Below are 12,676 nucleotides of genomic sequence, written 5' to 3'. Positions count from 1 at the left end.
ATACCGCAGCAACACGTATTTTTTACCCCTTTCAGAACGCGCTCCTCGCGCCACAAAGCCGCCTCTAGACGCATGACCAATGAGCAGCGAGCTAAAACATATCGCAAATGTCAAAAATAATATAGCGGGGTTAATATATATCGCGCACATGTGATATGTTTGTCATGAGGCGCAAAAAATAATTAAAAAGGGAATGCAACACGAGGACTTCCCAGGAGGTCACCCATCCTAGTACTACTCTCGCCCAAGCACGCTTAACTTACGAGTTCTTATGGGATCCGGTGCTTTAGGGATGGTATGATCGCATCCGATATGTTACCCCCGCCTTCGTCCCTTATGCTTGCCACCCCCAGGTCCACTGCAAAGATGATTGTCATTCTTACTACCATTACAACCGTTGCCTAATAATGGATAATGCCCTATATATACTACTTACTCCCCCCCTCAAACACGGGGACGAGTTTACCACGGTTTCCACCCAACCCTCTATACCGCAGCAACACGTATTTTTTACCCCTTTCAGAACGCGCTCCTCGCACCACAAAGCCGCCTCTAGACGCGTGCCAATGAGCAGCGAGCTAAAACATATCGCAAATGTCAAAAATAATATAATGGGGTTAATATATATCGCGCACATGCGATATGTTTGTCACGAGGCACAAAAAATAAGTAAAAATGGAATGCAACACAAGGACTTCCCAGGAGGTCACCCATCCTAGTACAACTCTCACCCAAGCACGCTTAACTTCAGAGTTCTGATGGGATCCGGTGCTTTTGTGCTGGTATGATCGCATCCGACATGTTACCCCCGCCTTCGTCCCTTATGCTTGCCACTCCCAGGTCCACTCCAAAGATGATTGTCATTCTTACTACCATTACAACCGTTGCCTAATAATGGATAATGCCCTATATATACTACTTACTCCCCCCCCCTCAAACACGGAGACGAGTTTACCACGGTTTCCACCCCTCCCTCTATACCGCAGCAACACGTATTTTTTTACACCTTTCAAAACGCGCTCCTCGCGCCACAAAACCGCCTCTAGACGCGTGACCAATGAGCAGCGAGCTAAAACATATCGCAAATGTCAAAAATAATATAATGGGATTAATATATATCGCGCACATGCGATATGTTTGTCACGAGGCACAAAAAATAAGTAAAAATGGAATGCAACACGAGGACTTGCCAGGAGGTCACCCATCCTAGTACTACTCTCGCCCAAGCACGCTTAACTACGGAGTTCTGATGGGATCCGGTGCTTTAGTGCTGGTATGACCGCATCCGACATGTTACCCCCGCCTTCGTCCCTTATGCTTGCCACTCCCAGGTCCACTTCAAAGATGATTGTCATTCTTACTACCATTACAACCGTTGCCTAATAATGGATAATGCCCTATATATACTACTTACTCCCCCCCCTCAAACACGGAGACGAGTTTACCACGGTTTCCACCCCTCCCTCTATACCGCAGCAACACGTATTTTTTTACCCCTTTCACAACGCGCTCCTCGCGCCACAAAGCCGCCTCTAGACGCGTGACCAATGAGCAGCGAGCTAAAACATATCGCAAATGTCAAAAATAATATAACGGGGTTAATATATATCGCGCACATGCAATATGTTTGTCACGAGGCGCAAAAAATAATTAAAAAGGGAATGGAACACGAGGACTTCCCACGAGGTCACCCATCCTAGTACTACTCTCACCCAAGCACGCTTAACTTTAGAGTTCTGATGGGATCCGGTGCTTTAGTGCTGGTATGATCGCATCCCACATGTTACCCCCGCCTTCGTCCCTTATGCTTGCCACTCCCAGGTCCACTGCAAAGATGATTGTCATTCTTACTACCATTACAACCGTTGCCTAATAATTGATAATGCCCTATATATATTACTTACTCCCCCCCCCCTCAAACACGGAGACGAGTTTACCACGGTTTCCACCCCTCCCTCTATACCGCAGCAACACCTATTTTTTACCCCTTTCAGAACGCGCTCCTCGCGCCACAAAGCCGCCTCTAGACGCGTGACCAATGAGGAGCGAGCTAAAACATATCGCAAATGTCAAAAATAATATAACGGGGTTAATATATATCGCGCACATGCGATATGTTTGTCACGAGCCGCAAAAAATAATTAAAAAGGGAATGCAACACGAGGACTTCCCAGGAGGTCACCCATCCTAGTACTACTCTCGCCCAAGCACGCTTAACTACGGAGTTCTGATGAGATCCGGTGCTTTAGTGCTGGTATGATTGCATCCGACATGTTACCCCCGCCTTCGTCCCTTATGCTTGCCACTCCCAGGTCCACTGCAAAGATGATTGTCATTCTTATTACCATTACAACCGTTGCCTAATAATGGATAATGCCCTATATATACTACTTACTCCCCCCCCCTCAAACACGGAGACGAGTTTACCACGGTTTCCACCCCTCCCTCTATACCGCAGCAACACGTATTTTTTTACCCCTTTCAGAACGCGCTCCTCGCGCCACAAAGCCGCCTCTAGACGCGTGACCAATGAGCAGCGAGCTAAAACATATCGCAAATGTCAAAAATAATATAACGGGGTTAATATATATCGCGCACATGCGATATGTTTGTCACGAGGCACAAAAAATAATTAAAAAGGGAATGCAACACGAGGATTTTCCAGGAGGTCACCCATCCTAGTACTACTCTCGCCCAAGCACGCTTAACTTCGGAGTTCTTATGGGATCCGGTCATTTAGTGCTGGTATGATCGCATCCGACATGTTACCCCCGCCTTCGTCCCTTATGCTTGCCACTCCCAGGTCCACTGCAAAGATGATTGTCATTCTTACTACCATTACAACCGTTGCCTAATAATAGATAATGCCCTATATATATTACTTACTCCCCCCCCCCTCAAACACGGAGACGAGTTTACCACGGTTTCCACCCCTCCCTCTATACCGCAGCAACACGTATTTTTTACCCCTTTCAGAACGCGCTCCTCGCGCCACAAAGCCGCCTCTGGACGCGTGACCAATGAGGAGCGAGCTAAAACATATCGCAAATGTCAAAAATAATATAACGGGGTTAATATATATCGCGCACATGCGATATGTTTGTCACGAGCCGCAAAAAATAATTAAAAAGGGAATGCAACACGAGGACTTCCCAGGAGGTCACCCATCCTAGTACTACTCTCGCCCAAGCACGCTTAACTTCGGAGTTCTTATGGGATCCGGTCATTTAGTGCTGGTATGATCGCATCCGACATGTTACCCCGCCTTCGTCCCTTATGCTTGCCACTCCCAGGTCCACTTCAAAGATGATTGCCATTCTTACTACCATTACAACCGTTGCCTAATAATGGATAATGCCCTATATATACTACTTACTCCCCCCCCCCTCAAACACGGAGACGAGTTTACCACGGTTTCCACCCCTCCCTCTATACCGCAGCAACACGTATTTTTTTACCCCTTTCAGAACGCGCTCCTCGCGCCACAAAGCCGCCTCTAGACGCGTGACCAATAAGCAGCGAGCTAAAACGTATCGCAAATGTCAAAAATAATATAACGGGGTTAATATATATCGCGCACATGCGATATGTTTGTCACGAGGCGCAAAAAATAATTAAAAAGGGAATGCAACACGAGGATTTTCCAGGAGGTCACCCATCCTAGTACTACTCTCGCCCAAGCACGCTTAACTTCGGAGTTCTTATGGGATCCGGTCATTTAGTGCTGGTATGATCGGATCCGACATGTTACCCCCGCCTTCGTCCCTTATGCTTGCCACTCCCAGGTCCACTGCAAAGATGATTGCCATTCTTACTACCATTACAACCGTTGCCTAATAATGGATAATGCCCTATATATACTACTTAGTCCCCCCCCCTCAAACACGGAGACGAGTTTACCACGGTTTCCACCCCTCCCTCTATACCGCAGCAACACGTATTTTTTTACACCTTTCAAAACGCGCTCCTCGCGCCACAAAACCGCCTCTAGACGCGTGACCAATGAGCAGCGAGCTAAAACATATCGCAAATGTCAAAAATAATATAACGGGATTAATATATATCGCGCACATGCGATATGTTTGTCACGAGGCACAAAAAATAAGTAAAAATGGAATGCAACACGAGGACTTCCCAGGAGGTCACCCATCCTAGTACTACTCTCGCCCAAGCACGCTTAACTTCGGAGTTCTGATGGGATCCGATGCTTTAGTGCTGGTATGATCGCATCCGATACGTTACCCCCGCCTTCGTCCCTTATGCTTGCCACTCCCATGTCCACTTCAAAGATGATTGTCATTCTTACTACCATTACAACCGTTGCCTAATAATGGATAATGCCCTATATATACTACTCCCCCCCCTCAAACACGGAGACGAGTTTACCACGGTTTCCACCCCTCCCTCTATACCGCAGCAACACGTATTTTTTTACCCCTTTCAGAACGCGCTCCTCGCGCCACAAAGCCGCCTCTAGACGCGTGACCAATGAGCAGCGAGCTAAAACATATCGCAAATGTCAAAAATAATATAACGGGGTTAATATATATCGCGCACATGCGATATGTTTGTCACGAGGCGCAAAAAATAATTAAAAAGGGAACGCATCACGAGGACTTCCCACGAGGTCACCCATCCTAGTACTACTCTCACCCAAGCACGCTTAACTTCGGAGTTCTGATGGGATCCGGTGCTTTAGTGCTGCTATGATCGCATCCCACATGTTACCCCCGCCTTCGTCCCTTATGCTTGCCACTCCCAGGTCCACTGCAAAGATGATTGTCATTCTTACTACCATTACAACCGTTGCCTAATAATAGATAATGCCCTATATATACTACTTACTCCCCCCCCCTCAAACACGGAGACGAGTTTACCACGGTTTCCACCCCTCCCTCTATACCGCAGCAACACGTATTTTTTACCCCTTTCAGAACGCGCTCCTCGCGCCACAAAGCCGCCTCTAGACGCGTGACCAATGAGCAGGGAGCTAAAACATATCGCAAATGTCAAAAATAATATAACGGGGTTAATATATATCGCGCACATGCGATATGTTTGTCACGAGCTGCAAAAAATAATTAAAAAGGGAATGCAACACGAGGACTTCCCAGGAGGTCACCCATCCTAGTACTACTCTCGCCCAAGCACGCTTAACTACGGAGTTCTGATGGGATCCGGTGCTTTAGTGCTGGTATGATCGCATACCACATGTTACCCCCGCCTTCGTCCCTTATGCTTGCCACTCCCAGGTCCACTGCAAAGATGATTGTCATTCTTACTACCATTACAACCGTTGCCTAATAATGGATAATGCCCTATATATACTACTTACTCCCCCCCCCTCAAACACGGAGACGAGTTTACCACGGTTTCCACCCCTCCCTCTATACCGCAGCAACACGTATTTTTTACACCTTTCAGAACGCGCTCCTCGCGCCACAAAGCCGCCTCTAGACGCGTGACCAATGAGCAGTGAGCTAAAACATATCGCAAATGTCAAAAATAATATAACGGGGTTAATATATATCGCGCACATGCGATATGTTTGTCACGAGCCGCAAAAAATAATTAAAAAGGGAATGCAACACGAGGACTTCCCAGGAGGTCACCCATCCTAGTACTACTCTCGCCCAAGCACGCTTAACTACGGAGTTCTGATGGGATCCGGTGCTTTAGTGCTGGTATGATCGCATCCGACATGTTACCCCCGCCTTCGTCCCTTATGCTTGCCACTCCCAGGTCCACTGCAAAGATGATTGTCATTCTTACTACCATTACAACCGTTGCCTAATAATGGATAATGCCCTATATATACTACTTACTCCCCCCCCCTCAAACACGGAGACGAGTTTACCACGGTTTCCACCCCTCCCTCTATACCGCAGCAACACGTATTTTTTTACCCCTTTCAGAACGCGCTCCTTGCGCCACAAAGCCGCCTCTAGACGCGTGACCAATGAGCAGCGAGCTAAAACATATCGCAAATGTCAAAAATAATATAACGGGGTTAATATATATCGCGCACATGCGATATGTTTGTCACGAGGCGCAAAAAATAATTAAAAAGGGAACGCATCACGAGGACTTCCCACGAGGTCACCCATCCTAGTACTACTCTCACCCAAGCACGCTTAACTTCGGAGTTCTGATGGGATCCGGTGCTTTAGTGCTGCTATGATCGCATCCCACATGTTACCCCCGCCTTCGTCCCTTATGCTTGCCACTCCTAGGTCCACTGCAAAGATGATTGCCATTCTTACTACCATTACAACCGTTGCCTAATAATAGATAATGCCCTATATATACTACTTACTCCCCCCCCTCAAACACGGAGACGAGTTTACCACGGTTTCCACCCCTCCCTCTATACCGCAGCAACACGTATTTTTTACCCCTTTCAGAACGCGCTCCTCGCGCCACAAAGCCGCCTCTAGACGCGTGACCAATGAGCAGTGAGCTAAAACATATCGCAAATGTCAAAAATAATATAACGGGGTTAATATATATCGCGCACATGCGATATGTTTGTCACGAGCCGCAAAAAATAATTAAAAAGGGAATGCAACACGAGGACTTCCCAGGAGGTCACCCATCCTAGTACTACTCTCGCCCAAGCACGCTTAACTACGGAGTTCTGATGGGATCCGGTGCTTTAGTGCTGGCATGATCGCATCCGACATGTTACCCCCGCCTTCGTCCCTTATGCTTGCCACTCCCAGGTCCACTGCAAAGATGATTGCCATTCTTACTACCATTACAACCGTTGCCTAATAATAGATAATGCCCTATATATACTACTTACTCCCCCCCCTCAAACACGGAGACGAGTTTACCACGGTTTCCACCCCTCCCTCTATACCGCAGCAACACGTATTTTTTACCCCTTTCAGAACGCGCTCCTCGCGCCACAAAGCCGCCTCTAGACGCGTGACCAATGAGCAGTGAGCTAAAACATATCGCAAATGTCAAAAATAATATAACGGGGTTAATATATATCGCGCACATGCGATATGTTTGTCACGAGCCGCAAAAAATAATTAAAAAGGGAATGCAACACGAGGACTTCCCAGGAGGTCACCCATCCTAGTACTACTCTCGCCCAAGCACGCTTAACTACGGAGTTCTGATGGGATCCGGTGCTTTAGTGCTGGCATGATCGCATCCGACATGTTACCCCCGCCTTCGTCCCTTATGCTTGCCACTCCCAGGTCCACTGCAAAGATGATTGTCATTCTTACTACCATTACAACCGTTGCCTAATAATGGATAATGCCCTATATATACTACTTACTCCCCCCCCCCCTCAAACACGGAGACGAGTTTACCACGGTTTCCACCCCTCCCTCTATACCGCAGCAACACGTATTTTTTTACCCCTTTCAGAACGCGCTCCTCGCGCCACAAAGCCGCATCTAGACGCGTGACCAATGAGCAGCGAGCTAAATCATATCGCAAATGTCAAAAATAATATAACGGGGTTAATATATATCGCGCACATGCGATATGTTTGTCACGAGCCGCAAAAAATAATTAAAAAGGGAATGCAACACGAGGACTTCCCAGGAGGTCACCCATCCTAGTACTACTCTCGCCCAAGCACGCTTAACTACGGAGTTCTGATGGGATCTGGTGCTTTAGTGCTGGTATGATCGCATCCGACATGTTACCCCCGCCTTCGTCCCTTATGCTTGCCACTCCCAGGTCCACTGCAAAGATGATTGCCATTCTTACTACCATTACAACCGTTGCCTAATAATGGATAATGCCCTATATATACTACTTACTCCCCCCCCCCTCAAACACGGAGACGAGTTTACCACGGTTTCCACCCCTCCCTATATACCGCAGCAACACGTATTTTTTTACACCTTTCAAAACGCGCTCCTCGCGCCACAAAACCGCCTCTAGACGCATGACCAATGAGCAGCGAGCTAAAACATATCGCAAATGTCAAAAATAATATAACGGGATTAATATATATCGCGCACATGCGATATGTTTGTCACGAGGCACAAAAAATAAGTAAAAATTGAATGCAACACAAGGACTTCCCAGGAGGTCACCCATCCTAGTACTACTCTCACCCAAGCACGCTTAACTTCGGAGTTCTGATGGGATCCGGTGCTTTAGTGCTGGTATGATCGCATCCGACATGTTACCCCCGCCTTCGTCCCTTATGCTTGCCACTCCCAGGTCCACTGCAAAGATGATTGTCATTCTTACTACCATTACAACCGTTGCCTAATAATGGACAATGCCCTATATATACTACTTACTCCCCCCCCCCAAACACGGAGACGAGTTTACCACGGTTTCCACCCCTCCCTCTATACCGCAGCAACACGTATTTTTTTACCCCTTTCAGAACGCGCTCCTCGCGCCACAAAGCCGCCTCTAGACGCGTGACCAATGAGCAGCGAGCTAAAACATATCGCAAATGTAAAAAATAATATAACGGGGTTAATATATATCGCACACATGTGATATGTTTGTCATGAGGCGCAAAAAATAATTAAAAAGGAATGCAGCACGAGGACTTCCCAGGAGGTCACCCATATCCTTGTACTACTCTCGCCCAAGCACGCTTAACTTCGGAGTTCTGATGGGATCTGGTGCTTTAGTGCTGCTATGATCGCATCCAACATGTTACCCCCACCTTCGTCCCTTATGCTTGCCACTCCTAGGTCCACTGCAAAGATGATTGTCATTCTTACTACCATTACAACCGTTGCCTAATAATGGATAATGCCCTATATATACTACTTACTCCCCCCCCTCAAACACGGAGACGAGTTTACCACGGTTTCCACCCCTCCCTCTATACCGCAGCAACACGAATTTTTTCCCCTTTCAGAACGCGCTCCTCGCGCCACAAAGCCGCCTCTAGACGCGCCACCAATGAGCAGCGAGCTAAAACATATCGCAAATGTCAAAAATAATATAACGGGGTTAATATATATCGCGCACATGTGATATGTTTGTCATGAGGCGCAAAAAATAATTAAAAAGGGAATGCAACACGAGGACTTCCCAGGAGGTCACCCATCCTAGTACTACTCTCGCCCAAGCACGCTTAACTTCGGAGTTTTGATGGGATCCGGTGCCTTAGTGCTGGTATCATCGCATCCAACATGTTACCCCCGCCTTCGTCCCTTATGCTTGCCACTCCCAGGTCCACTGCAAAGATGATTGTCATTCTTACTACCATTACAACCGTTGCCTAATAATGGATAATGCCCTATATATACTACTTACTCCCCCCCCCCTCAAACACGGAGACGAGTTTACCACGGTTTCCACCCCTCCCTCTATACCGCAGCAACACGTATTTTTTACCCCTTTCAGAACGCGCTCCTCGCGCCACAAAGCCGCCTCTGGACGCGTGACCAATGGGCAGCGAGCTAAAACATATCGCAAATGTCAAAAATAATATAACGGGGTTAATATATATCGCGCACATGCAATATGTTTGTCACGAGGCGCAAAACATAATTAAAAAGGGAATGGAACACGAGGACTTCCCAGGAGGTCACCCATCCTAGTACTACTCTCGCCCAAGCACGCTTAACTTTATAGTTCTGATGGGACCCGGTGCTTTAGTGCTGGTATGATCGCATCCAACATGTTACCCCCGCCTTCGTCCCTTATGCTTGCCACTCCCAGGTCCACTGCAAAGATGATTGTCATTCTTACTACCATTACAACCGTTGCCTAATAATGGATAATGCTCTATATATACTACTTACTCCCCCCCTCAAACACGGAGACGAGTTCACCACGGTTTCCACCCCTCCCTCTATACCGCAGCAACACGTATTTTTTACCCCTTTCAGAACGCGCTCCTCGCGCCACAATGCCGCTTCTGGACGCGTGACCAATGGGCAGCGAGCTAAAACATATCGCAAATGTCAAAAATAATATAACGGGGTTAATATATATCGCGCACATGCAATATGTTTGTCACGAGGCGCAAAAAATAATTAAAAAGGGAATGGAACACGAGGACTTCCCAGGAGGTCACCCATCCTAGTACTACTCTCGCCCAAGCATGCTTAACTCCGGAGTTCTGATGGGATCCGGTGCTTTAGTGCTGGTATGATCGCATCCGACATGTTACCCCCGCCTTCGTCCCTTATGCTTGCCACTCCCAGGTCCACTGCAAAGATGATTGTCATTCTTACTACCATTACAACCGTTGCCTAATAATGGATAATGCCCTATATATACTACTTACTCCCCCCCCATCAAACACGGAGACGAGTTTACCACGGTTTCCACCCCTCCTTCTATACCGCAGCAACACGTATTTTTTTACCCCTTTCAGAACGCGCTCCTCGCGCCACAAAGCCGCCTCTAGACGCGTGACCAATGAGCAGCGAGCTAAAACATATCGCAAATGTAAAAAATAATATAATGGGGTTAATATATATCGCACACATGTGATATGTTTGTCATGAGGCGCAAAAAATAATTAAAAAGGAATGCAGCACGAGGACTTCCCAGGAGGTCACCCATATCCTTGTACTACTCTCGCCCAAGCACGCTTAACTTCGGAGTTCTGATGGGATCCGGTGCTTTAGTGCTGCTATGATCGCATCCAACATGTTACCCCCACCTTCGTCCCTTATGCTTGCCACTCCTAGGTCCACTTCAAAGATGATTGTCATTCTTACTACCATTACAACCGTTGCCTAATAATGGATAATGCCCTATATATACTACTTACTCCCCCCCTCAAACACGGAGACGAGTTTACCACGGTTTCCACCCCTCCCTCTATACCGCAGCAACACGTATTTTTTTACCCCTTTCAGAACGCGCTCCTCGCGCCACAAAGCCGCCTCTAGACGCGTGACCAATGAGCAGCGAGCTAAAACATATCGCAAATGTCAAAAATAATATAACGGGGTTAATATATATCGCGCACATGTGATATATTTGTCATGAGGCACAAAAAATAATTAAAAAGGGAATGCAACACGAGGACTTCACAGGAAGTCACCCATCCTAGTAATACTCTCGCCCAAGCACGCTTAACTTCGAAGTTCTGATGGGATCCGGTGCTTTAGTGCTGGTATGATCGCATCCAATATGTTACCCCCGCCTTCGTCCCTTGTGCTTGCCACTCCCAGGTCCACTACAAAGATGATTGTCATGCTTACTACCATTACAACCGTTGCCTAATAATGGATAATGCCCTATATATACTACTTACTCGCCCCCCCCCTCAAACACGGAGACGAGTTTACGACGGTTTCCACCCCTCCCTCTATACCGCAGCAACACGTATTTTTTTACCCCTTTCAGAACGCGCTCCTCGCGCCACAAAGCCGCATCTAGACGCGTGACCAATGAGCAGCGAGCTAAAACATATCGCAAATGTCAAAAATAATATAACGGGGTTAATATATATCGCGCACATGCGATATGTTTCTCACGAGGCGCAAAATATAATTAAAAAGGGAATGCACACGAGGACTTCCCAAGAGGTCACCCATCCTAGTACTACTCTCGCCCAAGCACGCTTAACTTCGGAGTTCTCATGGGATCCGGTGCTTTAGTGCTGGTATGATCACATCCGACATGTTACCCCCGCCTTCGTCCTTTATGCTCGCCACTCCCAGGTCCACTGCAAAGATGATTGTCATTCTTACTACCATTATAACCGTTGCCTAATAATGGATAATGCCCTATATATACTACTTACTCCCCCCCGTCAAACACGGAGACGAGTTTACCACGGTTTCCACCCCTCCCTCTATACCGCAGCAACACGTATTTTTTCCCCTTTCAGAATGCGCTCCTCGCGCCAAATAGCCGCCTCTAGACGCGTGACCAATGCGCAGCGAGCTAAAACATATCGCAAATGTCAAAAATAATATAACGGGGTTAATATATATCGCGCACATGTGATATGTTTGTCATGAGGCGCAAAAAATAATTAAAAAGAGAATGCAACACGAGGACTTCCCAGGAGGTCACCCAACCTAGTACTACTCTCGCCCAAGCACGCTTAACTTCGGAGTTTTGATGGGATCCGGTGCTTTAGTGCTGGTATCATCGCATCCAACATGTTACCCCCGCCTTCGTCCCTTATGCTTGCCACTCCCAGGTCCACTTCAAAGATGATTGTCATTCTTACTACCATTACAACCGTTGCCTAATAATGGATAATGCCCTATATATACTACTTACTCCCCCCCCCTCAAACACGGAGACGAGTTTACCACGGTTTCCACCCCTCCCTCTATACCGCAGCAACACGTATTTTTTCCCCTTTCAGAACGCGCTCCTCGCGCCAAATAGCCGCCTCTAGACGCGTGACCAATGAGCAGCGAGCTAAAACATATCGCAAATGTCAAAAATAATATAACGGGGTTAATATATATCGCGCACATGTGATATGTTTGTCATGAGGCGCAAAAAATAATTAAAAAGGGAATGCAACACGAGGACTTCCCAGGAGGTCACCCATCATAGTACTACTCTCGCCCAAGCATGCTTAACTTCGGAGTTTTGATGGGATCCGGTGCTTTAGTGCTGGTATCATCGCATCCAACATGTTACCCCCGCCTTCGTCCCTTACGCTTGCCACTCCCAGGTCCACTTCAAAGATGATTGTCATTCTTACTACCATTACAACCGTTGCCTAATAATGGATAATGCCCTATAT

The 12,676-nt window shown here is 47.2% G+C and overlaps 26 non-coding genes across 26 annotated transcripts; all 26 read right to left on the bottom strand.

The window, feature by feature from the left end:
- Positions 1-190: 190 nt before the first annotated feature.
- Positions 191-309, bottom strand: LOC123173390 (5S ribosomal RNA). Its single transcript, XR_006486167.1, has one exon. It is a non-coding gene; the product is annotated as a 5S ribosomal RNA (ribosomal RNA).
- A 368-nt stretch (positions 310-677) lies between these two features.
- On the bottom strand, positions 678-796 carry LOC123173216 (5S ribosomal RNA). The gene has a single exon (XR_006486002.1). It is a non-coding gene; the product is annotated as a 5S ribosomal RNA (ribosomal RNA).
- Positions 797-1,168: 372 nt separating this feature from the next.
- Positions 1,169-1,287, bottom strand: LOC123173180 (5S ribosomal RNA). The gene has a single exon (XR_006485969.1). It is a non-coding gene; the product is annotated as a 5S ribosomal RNA (ribosomal RNA).
- Positions 1,288-1,658: 371 nt separating this feature from the next.
- Positions 1,659-1,777, bottom strand: LOC123173308 (5S ribosomal RNA). Its single transcript, XR_006486089.1, has one exon. It is a non-coding gene; the product is annotated as a 5S ribosomal RNA (ribosomal RNA).
- Positions 1,778-2,149: 372 nt separating this feature from the next.
- Positions 2,150-2,268, bottom strand: LOC123173043 (5S ribosomal RNA). Its single transcript, XR_006485840.1, has one exon. It is a non-coding gene; the product is annotated as a 5S ribosomal RNA (ribosomal RNA).
- A 372-nt stretch (positions 2,269-2,640) lies between these two features.
- On the bottom strand, positions 2,641-2,759 carry LOC123173275 (5S ribosomal RNA). The gene has a single exon (XR_006486059.1). It is a non-coding gene; the product is annotated as a 5S ribosomal RNA (ribosomal RNA).
- A 372-nt stretch (positions 2,760-3,131) lies between these two features.
- LOC123173184 (5S ribosomal RNA) lies at positions 3,132-3,250 on the bottom strand. The gene has a single exon (XR_006485972.1). It is a non-coding gene; the product is annotated as a 5S ribosomal RNA (ribosomal RNA).
- A 372-nt stretch (positions 3,251-3,622) lies between these two features.
- On the bottom strand, positions 3,623-3,741 carry LOC123173371 (5S ribosomal RNA). Its single transcript, XR_006486149.1, has one exon. It is a non-coding gene; the product is annotated as a 5S ribosomal RNA (ribosomal RNA).
- A 372-nt stretch (positions 3,742-4,113) lies between these two features.
- LOC123173423 (5S ribosomal RNA) lies at positions 4,114-4,232 on the bottom strand. The gene has a single exon (XR_006486195.1). It is a non-coding gene; the product is annotated as a 5S ribosomal RNA (ribosomal RNA).
- A 367-nt stretch (positions 4,233-4,599) lies between these two features.
- LOC123173289 (5S ribosomal RNA) lies at positions 4,600-4,718 on the bottom strand. Its single transcript, XR_006486072.1, has one exon. It is a non-coding gene; the product is annotated as a 5S ribosomal RNA (ribosomal RNA).
- Positions 4,719-5,089: 371 nt separating this feature from the next.
- LOC123173418 (5S ribosomal RNA) lies at positions 5,090-5,208 on the bottom strand. The gene has a single exon (XR_006486190.1). It is a non-coding gene; the product is annotated as a 5S ribosomal RNA (ribosomal RNA).
- Positions 5,209-5,579: 371 nt separating this feature from the next.
- On the bottom strand, positions 5,580-5,698 carry LOC123173127 (5S ribosomal RNA). Its single transcript, XR_006485919.1, has one exon. It is a non-coding gene; the product is annotated as a 5S ribosomal RNA (ribosomal RNA).
- Positions 5,699-6,070: 372 nt separating this feature from the next.
- Positions 6,071-6,189, bottom strand: LOC123173287 (5S ribosomal RNA). Its single transcript, XR_006486071.1, has one exon. It is a non-coding gene; the product is annotated as a 5S ribosomal RNA (ribosomal RNA).
- Positions 6,190-6,559: 370 nt separating this feature from the next.
- LOC123173046 (5S ribosomal RNA) lies at positions 6,560-6,678 on the bottom strand. Its single transcript, XR_006485843.1, has one exon. It is a non-coding gene; the product is annotated as a 5S ribosomal RNA (ribosomal RNA).
- A 370-nt stretch (positions 6,679-7,048) lies between these two features.
- LOC123173045 (5S ribosomal RNA) lies at positions 7,049-7,167 on the bottom strand. Its single transcript, XR_006485842.1, has one exon. It is a non-coding gene; the product is annotated as a 5S ribosomal RNA (ribosomal RNA).
- Positions 7,168-7,541: 374 nt separating this feature from the next.
- Positions 7,542-7,660, bottom strand: LOC123173069 (5S ribosomal RNA). Its single transcript, XR_006485864.1, has one exon. It is a non-coding gene; the product is annotated as a 5S ribosomal RNA (ribosomal RNA).
- A 373-nt stretch (positions 7,661-8,033) lies between these two features.
- LOC123173099 (5S ribosomal RNA) lies at positions 8,034-8,152 on the bottom strand. Its single transcript, XR_006485893.1, has one exon. It is a non-coding gene; the product is annotated as a 5S ribosomal RNA (ribosomal RNA).
- A 370-nt stretch (positions 8,153-8,522) lies between these two features.
- LOC123173392 (5S ribosomal RNA) lies at positions 8,523-8,643 on the bottom strand. The gene has a single exon (XR_006486169.1). It is a non-coding gene; the product is annotated as a 5S ribosomal RNA (ribosomal RNA).
- Positions 8,644-9,012: 369 nt separating this feature from the next.
- On the bottom strand, positions 9,013-9,131 carry LOC123173176 (5S ribosomal RNA). Its single transcript, XR_006485965.1, has one exon. It is a non-coding gene; the product is annotated as a 5S ribosomal RNA (ribosomal RNA).
- A 372-nt stretch (positions 9,132-9,503) lies between these two features.
- On the bottom strand, positions 9,504-9,622 carry LOC123173382 (5S ribosomal RNA). Its single transcript, XR_006486159.1, has one exon. It is a non-coding gene; the product is annotated as a 5S ribosomal RNA (ribosomal RNA).
- Positions 9,623-9,991: 369 nt separating this feature from the next.
- LOC123173238 (5S ribosomal RNA) lies at positions 9,992-10,110 on the bottom strand. The gene has a single exon (XR_006486023.1). It is a non-coding gene; the product is annotated as a 5S ribosomal RNA (ribosomal RNA).
- Positions 10,111-10,481: 371 nt separating this feature from the next.
- Positions 10,482-10,602, bottom strand: LOC123173372 (5S ribosomal RNA). Its single transcript, XR_006486150.1, has one exon. It is a non-coding gene; the product is annotated as a 5S ribosomal RNA (ribosomal RNA).
- Positions 10,603-10,972: 370 nt separating this feature from the next.
- On the bottom strand, positions 10,973-11,091 carry LOC123173261 (5S ribosomal RNA). The gene has a single exon (XR_006486046.1). It is a non-coding gene; the product is annotated as a 5S ribosomal RNA (ribosomal RNA).
- A 374-nt stretch (positions 11,092-11,465) lies between these two features.
- On the bottom strand, positions 11,466-11,583 carry LOC123173249 (5S ribosomal RNA). The gene has a single exon (XR_006486034.1). It is a non-coding gene; the product is annotated as a 5S ribosomal RNA (ribosomal RNA).
- Positions 11,584-11,952: 369 nt separating this feature from the next.
- On the bottom strand, positions 11,953-12,071 carry LOC123173172 (5S ribosomal RNA). The gene has a single exon (XR_006485961.1). It is a non-coding gene; the product is annotated as a 5S ribosomal RNA (ribosomal RNA).
- A 370-nt stretch (positions 12,072-12,441) lies between these two features.
- On the bottom strand, positions 12,442-12,560 carry LOC123173217 (5S ribosomal RNA). The gene has a single exon (XR_006486003.1). It is a non-coding gene; the product is annotated as a 5S ribosomal RNA (ribosomal RNA).
- Between the last annotated feature and the right edge of the window lie 116 nt (positions 12,561-12,676).

This window comes from Triticum aestivum, unplaced genomic scaffold, assembly GCF_018294505.1.
Source record: "Triticum aestivum cultivar Chinese Spring unplaced genomic scaffold, IWGSC CS RefSeq v2.1 scaffold54592, whole genome shotgun sequence".
NCBI classification, from domain to species: domain Eukaryota; kingdom Viridiplantae; phylum Streptophyta; class Magnoliopsida; order Poales; family Poaceae; genus Triticum; species Triticum aestivum.
This window is presented reverse-complemented; position numbering and strand designations above follow the sequence as displayed.